General features: G+C 38.7%; 1 long non-coding RNA gene across 2 annotated transcripts; it reads left to right on the top strand.

Moving 5' to 3' along the window:
* Window positions 1-7,958: 7,958 nt before the first annotated feature.
* Window positions 7,959-12,500, top strand: LOC111735701. Of its 2 annotated transcripts, XR_002778929.1 has the most exons (4): window positions 7,959-8,375; window positions 9,184-9,385; window positions 10,709-10,792; window positions 12,435-12,500. It is a non-coding gene; the product is annotated as an uncharacterized LOC111735701 (long non-coding RNA). The 2 variants fall into 2 exon arrangements; XR_002778928.1 differs by lacking the exon at window positions 7,959-8,375 and having other exon boundaries at window positions 8,627-9,385.
* The last annotated feature ends 261 nt before the right edge of the window (window positions 12,501-12,761 follow it).

Here is a 12,761-nt window from a genome sequence, read left to right as displayed (position 1 = left end):
GTCACTGGCTTTCTTACTCTCTGTCCTTGCTGGTTTATATCATTTTTCATTCCTATATTATCACTTTAGTAAATAAGGTTAAAGGAAGGAATGAAGATGTACCTACTTGTGTTTAATATTTGTTTATTTAGAAGTGTTGAGAACATAGTATCAGGCGAGGTGAAGGACACTTCAAGCAAAGGAAAGAGCCAGAATAAAGGTTTAGTTAGCAGAGGGGCCCATGAGTCATGTACAGCATGGCAAGCAGATTGTTTCTGCAGTTTACAGTGGGGAATTATGGAAAATGAGAACTTTGAGGTAGGGGGAGAGTAGCCAAATGGAAAGTCTAAAAGCCCAAGTTGAACATTCATACTTAGTAATATAATTATTATATCTTACATTTTGTGGCACTTTATATATATATATATATATATATATATATATATATATATATATATATATATATATATATATATATATATATAGTGTTTTTGCTATCATTTGCAAACATGCTCAGAGTAGTAAAAATTAGAATCGCCCAACAGCTACCTTCCCAGCCAAGGCTGAATAAGGTGACATTCTGCCTCTGGCTTCAGTTCTCACACTGTAAACAACTGCCATTTCCAGGGTTTATATAATGTCATGGGTTTTGCTTGTTGGTGGTGATTTCACTGTATAAAATGGCCCCCAAGCATAGTGCTGAGGTGCTTTCTAGTGTTCCTAAGTGTAACAGGGTTGCAATGTGCCTTATTCAGAAAGTGTGTTAGATAAGTCTCAATAGTACCAGTGGCTGTGAGTTCAATGAATCAATGGCTGATTGATGAAAGCGTTGTGACCAGAAACACAAAGAAACTTAATCTTGTATGTCCTCTAGGAGCGGTGGTTCAGTGTTAATTCAATGTTCTTGGTGACTTTATAGAACATAACTACAGTGAGTAATAAGAATCTACTGTATTTATTAGTGCTGAGTCTCAGCTCTAGCCATAGAAGTCAGTCAAATTGTTTCCTGAAAACCTAATGGAGAATTTGAGTTTGTATCACATTTGGCCTTTTTTCCCTGTGAATTAAATGTGAGCATTAGGGAAATCCATTTGAGAGTAGAGCACAAATGTTCCTATTCCTCAAGTTCAAGCATAATGTGAACATCATAGTTGGTTTAAGAGTCTGTAAGAAATGAATCCTCTTCCATCTATGTGTTTATCGTGTATATATTAGACTGACAGTGTACCATTTTAATGTAATGTTTCCCTCCAATCAATTCTTGCTCCACTTTCACCCCATGTCAGTACTTACCTTCATTATCCATTCAGTCCCTCAAGCCAAAAAAACCTGGGAGCCATCCTTGATCTTTTTCTTTCCATCCCTAACACCTAATCTCTCACCAAGTTTTATTGGTTCTACCTGTACTGGTTAGCTATCTGTGGTCTGTCTCTGAGCCCCATACCCTCCCTTCTATACTCTGTGTTATCCTGCTAGATTCTCAAGATTCCCTCGCCAGCTGTTAATTTCTGCCGATGGGAGGCACCAGCAAGATATGAGAAGGTGGGTGAAAGGAAGCAGCGGCTATGGCTCTCAGTGCTGTAGTAGTGGGGGTGAGGATCTGCATAGAGCCTGTGTGGCACCTTCTCGGCCATGCAAGACCACCGTAGTACCTCTTCTGCTTCCCGCACCCGCAGTGGATACCACACCTTTAACCCTCCATTCCTTCAGCACCCTCCATTCTCCCTTTTGTTTCTTCAGCCCTTTCAACTCTTTTGTAACTAATTTACCATTATTAACACCCTTTGTTTGAAGTAACTAGCACGGTTTCTGACTTCCTGACTGGAACTTGGCTGCTATAATCTTAAAATATTCCCCGAATCTGTCCATGATTACTACTACTACCACTCCCATCCTAATCCAAGGCACAATTATCTCTTGCCTGGATTACTGCAATAGCTAGACTCCCTGGCCACAACCAGGCAAGTTGGGAGCTAGATAGGCAGGTAGCCTGTATGGCAGGCAGCATTAGTTGGTGAGAGACCCTCAGAAAAAAATAAGTTCCAGGTGAACAATGATTCCCTCTACTGCCAACCTTGGAGGACTGGTATTTGATTTTACTTCACAAAGTTGATTTACTTAAATTGCTAATCACTTAATGTCTATTACCAGGCCAAGTTCCTTCTCTCTGCCTTATGCTCAGTCTGCCTTTTCTCTTTCATATTATAGAGCAGCAGGATAACCTGAAATATAAGAGAATTTTATTTATAAAATCTTTGCCAACTAACTTTAAGAAAGAAAGAAAAAGAATTCCATTGCTATCTCAAAAACATATTTTAAACTTTCCTCCTAACACTAAGCATCCTGGGATCCCAGAAATTCCAATTCTTCTACCTCAAATCCCCACAGTGGGTAGAATACATAATTCCTATGGGAGGGAAATCTGAGATAAGCAGAAAGCATTTAATGAACATGTGCAGTACTTTCTGGCACAGAAGGTAGTAGGACGTGCACTGTCTCTGAGTCAAGGCAAGGATGCCAGTTGGCTGATAACTATCTCTCCTTCTCAGCTGGAGTAGAAGAGCCAGTTGAGCCTTGAAACAGAGTGACCTGGAAGGTGTCTCAGCTGAAGGTTAATGTCTCTGCATCTCCAACTTGGGAGGTGGAGTTCGATGGAGGGGTGAATGCTTTCTTGCCTTCAGCTAGAGCTTTAAAATGCTGTGAGGAAAGAGGAGAGGGAACATGGAGTATTTGGGATATGGTTGTTGCTACATTTCAGCAAGAACTAACGTCTTTACAACCCTTAAGTTCCAATTTTCTCCCAATCCTACTTCCAAAACAATTCCTTGGTGTTATCTTTGAAAAACAGCTAGAAATTTACCCTACTTCCTTTAGAATGAACCCTTTTTTTCTTCCTTCCTGCTTCCATTCCTTATGCCACTTGGTTCTCCTGTAAGAATGAGTGTCCTCTGTAGATCCTTACCTAACCTCATCTAAGGCTCACATCTCCTCTACTTCCCCTTCTTTTAAAAGCACGCCCCCCTTCCCCACCTGTTTTGCAGCTCTCTTATTATGGATAATGGTAATGGTAACTCCCAGCAGAGACATCTCCATTGTCATGGGACACAATCACAGCTGACTCAGAATAGTGGAGACTGCAGCAATCTTCAAAACAACTTAAGTCGATCTCTAGTGCTAGTCTTACTGGTAAGTTCTTGAATTCCTAGTAGAGGGAAAAGAGCAGGTAGAGGGACTGAATCTGACTCTTGTAGATAGAGATGTCTAGAATGGCCAAAAATCAAGAACTCTTATGAGCAGAACCAAACAAAAATCCAGGACTTATTAGACATTTGTGCTTAAGAGAGCCAATCACCTCCCAGATGGGATGTGTGACATTTGGGGGTTAAATACCCAGCAAATAGTCACATAAGCCAAAACACCACCCTTGACTGTTGCCATCTGGAGTGGTCTATCTGGCAAGGAACTGAAGACTCTGGTCAGCAGCTTGTGAGGAACTCAAGAAATGCATCCTGCCAACGACAATGTAAGTGCGCTACTAACTAGATCTTTACCACTGAGATTTCAGATGAGACCACAGGTCTAGTTGGCATTTTTATTGAGGCTTGGTGAGAGACTGTACAGTAGAGGATCCAGCTAAGCTGTGCCCAAACTACTGATCCACAGAAGCTGTGAGATAATAAATGTGTTGCTTGAAGCTGCTAAGTTTTGGGGCAATTGATTACATGGCATCAAATAACTAACATGTCACTGGAAAGGTGAAAAATAGCTTTAAAACATTTGAAAGAATGTTTAACCTCACTAAGAAGGGAAATATACATTAAAATGACACCAAGATACCATTTCTCACCTATCATATTGAAAAAAATATCAAAAATTTCACAGTGTACTTTTTTTTTTTTTGACAAGGTAGTGAAGAAGCAGACATTCTCATAGATTACTCGTGGGAGTGTAAAATGATCGTCCCTATAGTACAAGAAGTAGCAATATATATTTTTAAATGAATCCTAGGAGTCTATCCTAAGGATACTGGCTAAACATACAAAGATGTAGTTCGAAGTTACAATATGTACATACATGCATGCACACCTAGTTGGTTGAATAAACTAGTATACATCCACAATGGAATACTAAACAGCCAAAAAGTAAGAATAATCTCTATGCTCTGATGATATAGAGTGATCTGCAGGAATTCATTTGTCAAGTTAAAGAAGCAAGGTGCCATAATATATATATAATGATTACATTTTGTAAGAAATGGAATAAATATGAACATACAACCATTATATTTTACAAAAGAAATCATTGGAAAACAAACCCAAAATAAAAAAAAAAAATAAAAAAAAATTATCTAAGATGAGAGAGACTAGAATGGAGATTGGAACAGAAATTTATTCAGATGTTCTCTGAATAAACATGGTTGAATAACTTTGACTTTGAAATCATGTAGTAGTTCACATATTCAAAAATAAAACTATGTCAAAAACACAAAAATAATTCCACAAAAAAGAAAACAAGGCGAAATGAATAAGCTTTCCAAGTTAGTGATATAATCTTATAACCATAACGAATGGTTGATGGTCTAACCATTGTTATATCAAAAAACTTTAGCATGAAGTACTTTAACTACATATACTCAATATAATAAGTTATAGAGACAAATAGGGCTTAAAAGAAATCTTAAACTTTTTTTCAGTAGGCTTATAGCTAATAATGATACTAGTAATGTTATTTTAAAAATTGTATATATCATAGAATAAGCAAATAAGTATGTTAATGTTGTTGAGTTTTCAATCTGAGAGAAACAGTTAAAATTGAAGCTAGATAAAAAAAAACTGTCAGTTTGAATTTAACATAATTTTACAATAGAAAGAATTTTTTCTTCTTAAAAATTTATATATCCTAATTCTGTCCACTAAAAGACTCAGATATAATGGCAACCAAGTAGAATTAGCCTTAAATATGGTTTCTAAATACCATCTCTGGCCAAAAATAAATTTCAATTTGTTTTATAATATATTTACTTGGTTCCAAAGTCAACAAACAAACAAACACACAAATTAATGCCATCTCTCTGTCTAGGGCTCATGAAAATAATGACACAGTGGATTGAAGGTCTTGGGCTTGGGGCATCTTGTTGAGAGACAAAAAAGAAAGCCTCAAAAACAAATAGGATTTATTTTGGGGGTGGCGAAAGACTAATAGAAACCACCACCACTACCACCGTGCAGGCCATGGGAATCATGACTGACTTGGAGCCTTAGGAAGCAACACTTGATTCATAGGGATGGCCCGAGAACTAATCAGCTAGTGAAGAGTTTCAATGAATAGTGCAACTCTAGATTCTGGGAGGAGGGATATGGCTAGTACCAATGCATGCTAAACACACAGTCATGATGTGGATTTTCAATGGGTAAAACCTTGCTGATATAGGATATAAATCTCAGAGAAATGGAAAATTATGAAAAAAAAATTGCTGAGATACAGAAGGTAGCAAAGCATAGCTGGAAAATATACTTTAAAAAAAAAAAAGCCGAATGCATAAAAGCAGCTTTTTTTTTTTTCCCAAACAGAACAAGTATGAAAAAAATAGTCAGAAATCTAATGCTTTTGCAAAAAGTATTCCAGCATCATCCAAACAGGCATGAGTCATAATACAACAATAGGCTCTTGGAAAAGACTTGAAGATTTTTTTCAAACATACTAAAGATAATACTAAAGATAAGCTGGAATTGAGATGAAAACCCTATAATATTCTTTTTTGTGCCATCTATGAACTTTAGCAAAATGATGACAAGCTCTCAGAAGTGGAAAAAGCTTGAGGTGACATCAGAAACATGGCAGCATGAGGGGTGCCCTTGAAATTACAAGTTGAACAGCTATAATTCAACAAAGGATTTTCAGCCTAACACACAAACGCTTCTGAGAGGTCCGCGCATCGAAAGATCTGAAGGTGGGTGAATCAGGGCAAATGGGAAGAGGGAAGGTAGAAGATGGCAGATGGTATTGTGGAAACAACCAGGAGCTCACTGCGGGACTTGAGGAGAGGGGAAGAATCAGGTTGCAGTGTGTACTCTCTGAAGCACCGAGCATTCCTGCTTGAGAGATCAGCATATACCACTGAGCCCAGTGATCAGGGCGGAGATGGAATACAGAGGGGCGACAGCTGTGTCCTAGCAGCTATCACTACCAGGCAGAAAACAAAGTCATGGAGCCTGGTCGCCTCCCCACTATTCTTTCAGAGCTCGCCTCCCCCACACCCTCCCAGAGGTAGCAGTGGGCCACGGAAGTAACTGTAGCAGCAAGTGTCGGGCTACGAAGCAGAGTAGCCACACCCCCAAAAACTGAAGAGACAACTCCTGAGTGGCAGACACACGCTGCGCTAATTCTAGTGACAGGGGAGGAGACAGAGAGGCAAGGCACCTGAGGTCTGGCGGTCATCATTTCTGAGAGCAGAACAGCCCAAAACACACCAGTGGCCTCTCCCAATCCACCTTGCGGGCACCCATTGAAAGCTGATCCCAGTGAGGGCACCTGGGACACCTTAGGCAGTGGAGCAGTGCATCTGGCCACTGGGGCAGTGCCAAGACTTCAGGGCTTGGAGCTCCACCACCCACCACATTCTCCCACGCAGATGGAACCCTGAGACTGAGGCAATCTGGTCACAGAGGAGACAGCCACCTCCCAAGGGAACACAGGGCATTTTTTGCAAATCGGCAGAGATCTGGGAGGCTTGGGCAGTATAGGAGGCTTGTGCTCCCTTCAAGTGCCACCTACTGGAAAACAAAAATCAGAGGAAAAAAAAATCTTTTCTCTGCAACCTGCTAAAGAGGCATCACTCTTAATGATATATATATATTTTTAAAGCAGAGTTCATTCCCATAAATGCTTAGGCAGAGAAATAATCTATCAAAGCCCAAGAACAACCAGGGTAACAAAGCAGCTCAGAAAGAAAATGAAAAATCTCCAGAAAATAAACTTAAAGACATGGGGATATGTTATTTTAATGACAGACAATTTAAGACTGCAGTTCTAAAAAAACTCAATGAGATGCAAGAAAACCTAGTAGTCAGTTTAAAGGACTCAGAAATAAAGTCAACGAACAAAAGAAATGCTTTACCATAGAAACTGAAACTTTAGGAAAGTACCAAGTAGAAATTATGGAGCTGAAGAACTCAGTAAGAGAGATGAAGAATGAAATAGGGAGCTTAGGAAATAGTACTGACCAGATAGAGGAAAGAATTAGTGATATCGAAGACAGAAATCTGGCAATGACACAGGTGGAAGAAGAGGGAGACTGGAGAGTGGAAAAAAAAAAAGTAACAGAACTCTATAAGAACTACCTGACTCCATCATAAAGAGCAATACAAGAATGATGGGTATGCCAGAAGGAGAGGAGAGGGAGAAGGGAACGGTGAGCCTATTCAAAAAAATAATGAGAACTTCCCAAACTGATGGAAAGAACTGGATCCTTGAATCCAAGAAACAAACAGAACATTTAATCATCTCAACCCAAAAGGGCCTTCTCCAAGGCACATTATAGAAAACTGTCAAAAATGAACGACAAAGAAAGAATTCTTAAGGTAGCCAGGGAAAAGAAGATGGTAATCTATATATATATATATATATATATATATAAAAAAAATCTCATTACATTATCATCAGACATAAGTATGGCTACCTTCATTTTTCTCTGGATGCTATTTGCTTGGAGTATCATCCACCTTTTCACTTTGGTTCAGAACCGCCCTGCAAGATGCCAGAACACACAGATCACTACAGTACAACAGTGCTCAGAAATGAAAAAATGCCTCCTAGTTTCTAACCCATTGAGCCCCCTAATAGTAACAGCAACCCCTAACAGAATTAGAGCATTTTCTGAAAATTCTATCATGTTATAGACATGCTAAGAGGTTTACATCCATTAACATATTTAATCTTAAAAAAAAAAAATCTCAGAGTGGTGGATTCTGTTTATTATCCCATTTTACAGGTTAGTAAATCGAAACACAGAGGAAGTGAAGTGACATACCTAAGGTCATACAGGTGGTAAAAGGTACAGCCAGGATTCTAACCAGCCCTTAGACACAGTTTTCAACTGCTTTTCCTCCTCAGATTGGGTAGAGGTGGTTAGTTTGTTTTCTGGTTCATGCTGTGTGTGTTTTAAGCAACCATTTGGGAATTCCATTTCTTACTTTTCTAAGGCTGTCTGGACCTCCAAAGACTGGGCAACCTTCCGAAGAATCTAGGCATGCTTGAGAGTCTGTGTGCCTTCCTCATCTATGAGGCCTGTGGAAGTGGGGAGAGTTGCCAGGGGAGTCACCACACGCAGTGGGCAATGCATCCAGGAGGAAGTTGGCAGGTCTCCAGGGGATGGGATGCAAATGTGAAACACACAGGTAGTTTTCTCTGGGAGTGAGGGGGGGTGGTTGGGAAACTGTCTTCATGGCCCCATGAAGATCAGATCATGCAGTGTCCTGTTTGCACAGGTTTTTTGTTCTCCTGTTGGCATTAGAAAACCAAATGGAAAACAGTGGTCAAGACTACGACAACGATAAGCAAGAGCAGAGGACACTTACACATGCCAGAGGCATGAGTTTATCAGGAAGGATGTATCTCTCGAGTCTGTCTTGATTGGCAGTTACAAAATTTGTCATCACAGAGGGAAAATTGCTGCTGAATTAAAGGTTCCCTGTCAACAGTTTAGAACCCGATGCTCCCATATCTAAGTGCCTCGAATCAGGCATCGATTGGCAAGAAACTATCTTATCCTTCCAGCTCCTCCACAGAAACTGTAACCAACCTCTATAATGCACATGATCAGGTTTACATATTTGAACTAGACCAATTAAGAAGAAAATTAAGAAAGAAACATTTCTATGTCCAATGAATATGACCGTCACTTGGCATTAGCTGGGACTCCCTCATCTGCCCTGCTGACTGCTCCTCTGGGGGCACCAGGAGGATACAGGTGAACTTTCAAAGTCTGATCGTGGTACTGCTAATGCATTCCTCAACCTAGCTTTGCAAGAGAGTTGCCAAAATGGTGTTGGACACCAGGCTAATGGCCAACTGGAACTTTAAGGGTTGTGTGCCATTGTCATAAGTTGTGTATTTTCCAGGATGTGAGCATTTCTCTGGCTTGTGGTGATAATATTGTCACATAGCACTAAAATATCTTCTTAATCCTGCTTTGTTTTGAGTCAGAGGCTAAGCAGTAACCCCAGCAATGGCAGAGATGAACCAGGTTGCCCTTCTGTTCTCAACAAACACAGGATCTGTGAGCTGACCAGATGCATTTGAACTTCCTATGTGCTTTCACACATCTCTCAGAATGGACAAAATGAATAAGTCAGAAAATAACAATTGTGTGTGAGTTTGCGGAGCATTCAAACTCTCTTCCCTGCAGGTGTGAGCATCTAGGTGTGGTCAGTATCCCGAAAGGTGAATGTAAGCATCCCCTATGTCCCAGTGATTCTTCTGGTAGAGAAATGCCCAACAGAAATGCACACAAATGTTTTCCGAAAGACATTTACGAGAGTGTGCACCGAACTATTCTTAATTTCCCAAAGCTGTGAACTACCTGAAACCTTGTAAGAGTATAATGTGTAAACAAATTCTAGTCTGTTTCAACAACTACATGCTATACCTTCCTAAGGAAGAAAGATTTTTAAAAATACACAAAATAAAATAGAATCTCACAAACTGTAGAATACATGAAGCCTGACACAAAAAGAATTATGATTTCCTTATTTATGATTGGTTGGCAGTGGTTACCCTTGTGGCAGAGTCCTGAGGGGACTTCTGGAATGCTGGGTGACAGTAATGTATTTGAGTTTTGGTCTTTGTTTTTTTAATTTAGGGAAAGATTACAGTTTGTGAAAATTCACTGAGGTGTACAATCATGAAATGAAAGATTTTTCAGTATGTATATGAAATTTCATAAAAAGCAAACAAACAAACAAACAAACAAACAAACAGAAACAAACAGTATGTTCCAAGTATATTATAAAAATCTCAGCAGTGATGTATATTTGCAGACAGGGCAGTTGAGTAATCTATCACAAACCCAGACTCACATCTCTGTACCCAAGGTCAGCAATTGTATCAGTACTTTAGACTAACTATTACATAGTATCAAAAAGCCCTAGATGCTAGAGAGATAGCAGCCTCCTATTATTCACACCCACTGAATCTTATGGCCAGGACTATCCAAGGCAGCATTCATTGTCTAGCACTCACTCTGAATCCTTAGATATAGACAGGAGAATCTCCTAAGCACATGAAAAGCATAACTCTTGGGACATTAACAAAAATCTACATGGGATTTTATCTCTTTGTAAACTTTTTTCTATCTATTCAAATGTAATTGTCTGATTTTATCCACGTTAATTGAGCATATTGCATGCATGCGTACTGGCCTTTTCAGAAATCCTCACACATACAGACAGTGAGGACTCTGTAGAATTTTGATGGTTGTTCACCTCTTCCTCTATGTCCCCTTCTTGCTTAATAAAATGATTTTCTTTCAGGACAACTGATATGCTCCTCTAAAATGAATGCTGATACATGACTAAATTTATTAAGACCTGTAGTTCATTTAGTCACTCATGATGTTAAGAGCAAATAATTCGTTTGCTTTTTCCTTTCCTAGAAAGGAGTCCAAATATGAGTGGATATAGGCTTTTGAAAAATGTACATTTGTAATTTATCCTTTTATATAATGTAACAGAAATAAAAGGAAGAAATGAGATTTGGAATCAACTAAATATACAATCCAGATGACTGGAGAGAATAAGAGCACATGGATATTCAGGTAATTGAAAATTCGCCTATATCCTACTGTCATTTTAGCTATGCAAACACTTAAAATTCTATAATAGTCAGAATCATAGGTTCCAAACGAGATGAGCTCAAGGAGGCGTGCAACAAGACACAACATGATTAAAATGCCAAAGATTAAAGACGAAGAGTGAATCTTAAAAGCAGTAAGAGTAAAGCAATTAATTAACCTACAAGGGAGTGCCCATAAGATTGTCAGCTGATTACAAAACAGAAGCTATGGAGGTCAGAAGGGATTGGCAGGAACGATTCAGACAGATTCAAAGCATGAACCTACAACCAAGTTTACTTCACCCAGCAAACCTGTCATTTAGAATCAAAGGATAGATGAAGAGCTTCCCAGACAAGACAAAGCTAAAGGAGTTCTTCAGCACCAAAACAGTATTACAATAAATGTTAACAAAACTTCTTTAAGAAAAAAGAAGAAAAAATACAAAAAATATGAATAATAAAATGGCAAAACTGTATATTTATCAACAATTATTTTCAATGGATTAAATTGTGAAATGAAAAGATAGGGTAGCTGAATGGATAAGAAAACAAAAACCCTTACATATTCTGCCTACAAAAGGCTCACTTCAGATTGAAAGACAAACACAAACTACACGTAAGGGATGGAAAAAGATATTTCATGAAAATGGAAATGAAAATTAAAAACTGGTGTAGCAATGCTTATACCAGACAAAATAGACTTTCAAGCATAGGCTATAACAAGAGAGAAAGAAGGACCCGATATTTATCCAAAGACAACCAGAACACTACTTGAAATGGACATGCGAATCCATATATTCATCGCAGCATTATTTACAAAAGCCAAGATATGGAGGTAACTTGGTGTCCACCAATGGGTGAATGGATAAAGAAGAGGTGATACATATATACAATGGGATATTGCTCATCCATAAAAAATGACATCTTGCTATCTACAACAACATGGATGGACCTAGAGGGTAATGTGAGGAGTGGAGTAGGTCAACTAAAGACAAATACCATATGATTTCACTTACATGTGGAATATGGAGAATAAAATTAACAAAGCGACAGGGCAGAAACAGACTCATAAACACAGAGAACATTCTGATGGTTGGGGGGTTGTGGATTGAGTGAAAAAGAGGATGGGATTGAGAAGTGCAAATTAGTAGTTACAGAATAGCCATTGGAATGTAAAGTAAAGCATAAGAAATATAGTCGATAATGTCATAATAACTATATTTGATGTGGGATGGGTGATAAATTTATTGGGGTGATCACTTTGTTAGTTACATAATGTCTAATCACTATGTTGTACACCTGAAACTAACATAATATTGTATGTCAACTGTAATTGAACAACAAATAATCATTAAAAAAAGGCATGCAGAATATTGGACCCTGAAATAGGAAGAAGTTTTAAGACTATCTCGACTAATGTATTACAATTCTATTTTCCCCTATGTGTACTTATAAAAAAAAAAGTGTGGTTTAAAAAACTATCCAAAATAGTCTCAAAGAGCTCTTTCAAAAGTGTAACAAAAATTTTTTATGTAGAGAGAAAACATTGCATACAATTTAATAGTATTTTTTATTTCCTGATGGTTATGTTAAAAAATAGCGCATGTTCAATTCAGGTCTCTTAGGTCTGAGGAAATAGGATCTTGTACCCATTGTGATGTGGATAATGAGTCTTAGAGGGAGAAATGACTGGCTCAGTATATACCCAGTGATTGAAACTGGAACTATATAACTGGAGATGCCAACAGCCCTACCTCTGCTTCCTCCCTGTTGAGCACAAACACCATGCTGATTGCAATGTCCATGGAAAGGAAATAGCAAAGGAAACTTTCCGTGAGTGTGGAGGCTTCGGATGCCTTGTTCACCACCCATCCCTCGAGCCTGGTCCAGTGCATGGGCATCGAGGGTGACTGGTAAGTGGCGCAGACTCTAGCACTCAATTCAAATGATAT

The sequence above is a fragment of the Pteropus vampyrus genome, unplaced genomic scaffold (genome assembly GCF_000151845.1).
Source record: "Pteropus vampyrus isolate Shadow unplaced genomic scaffold, Pvam_2.0 Scaffold1000005538, whole genome shotgun sequence".
Lineage (NCBI taxonomy): Eukaryota > Metazoa > Chordata > Mammalia > Chiroptera > Pteropodidae > Pteropus > Pteropus vampyrus.
Note: the sequence above shows the minus strand (reverse complement) of the source record. Positions and strands in the feature narration are given on the sequence as shown.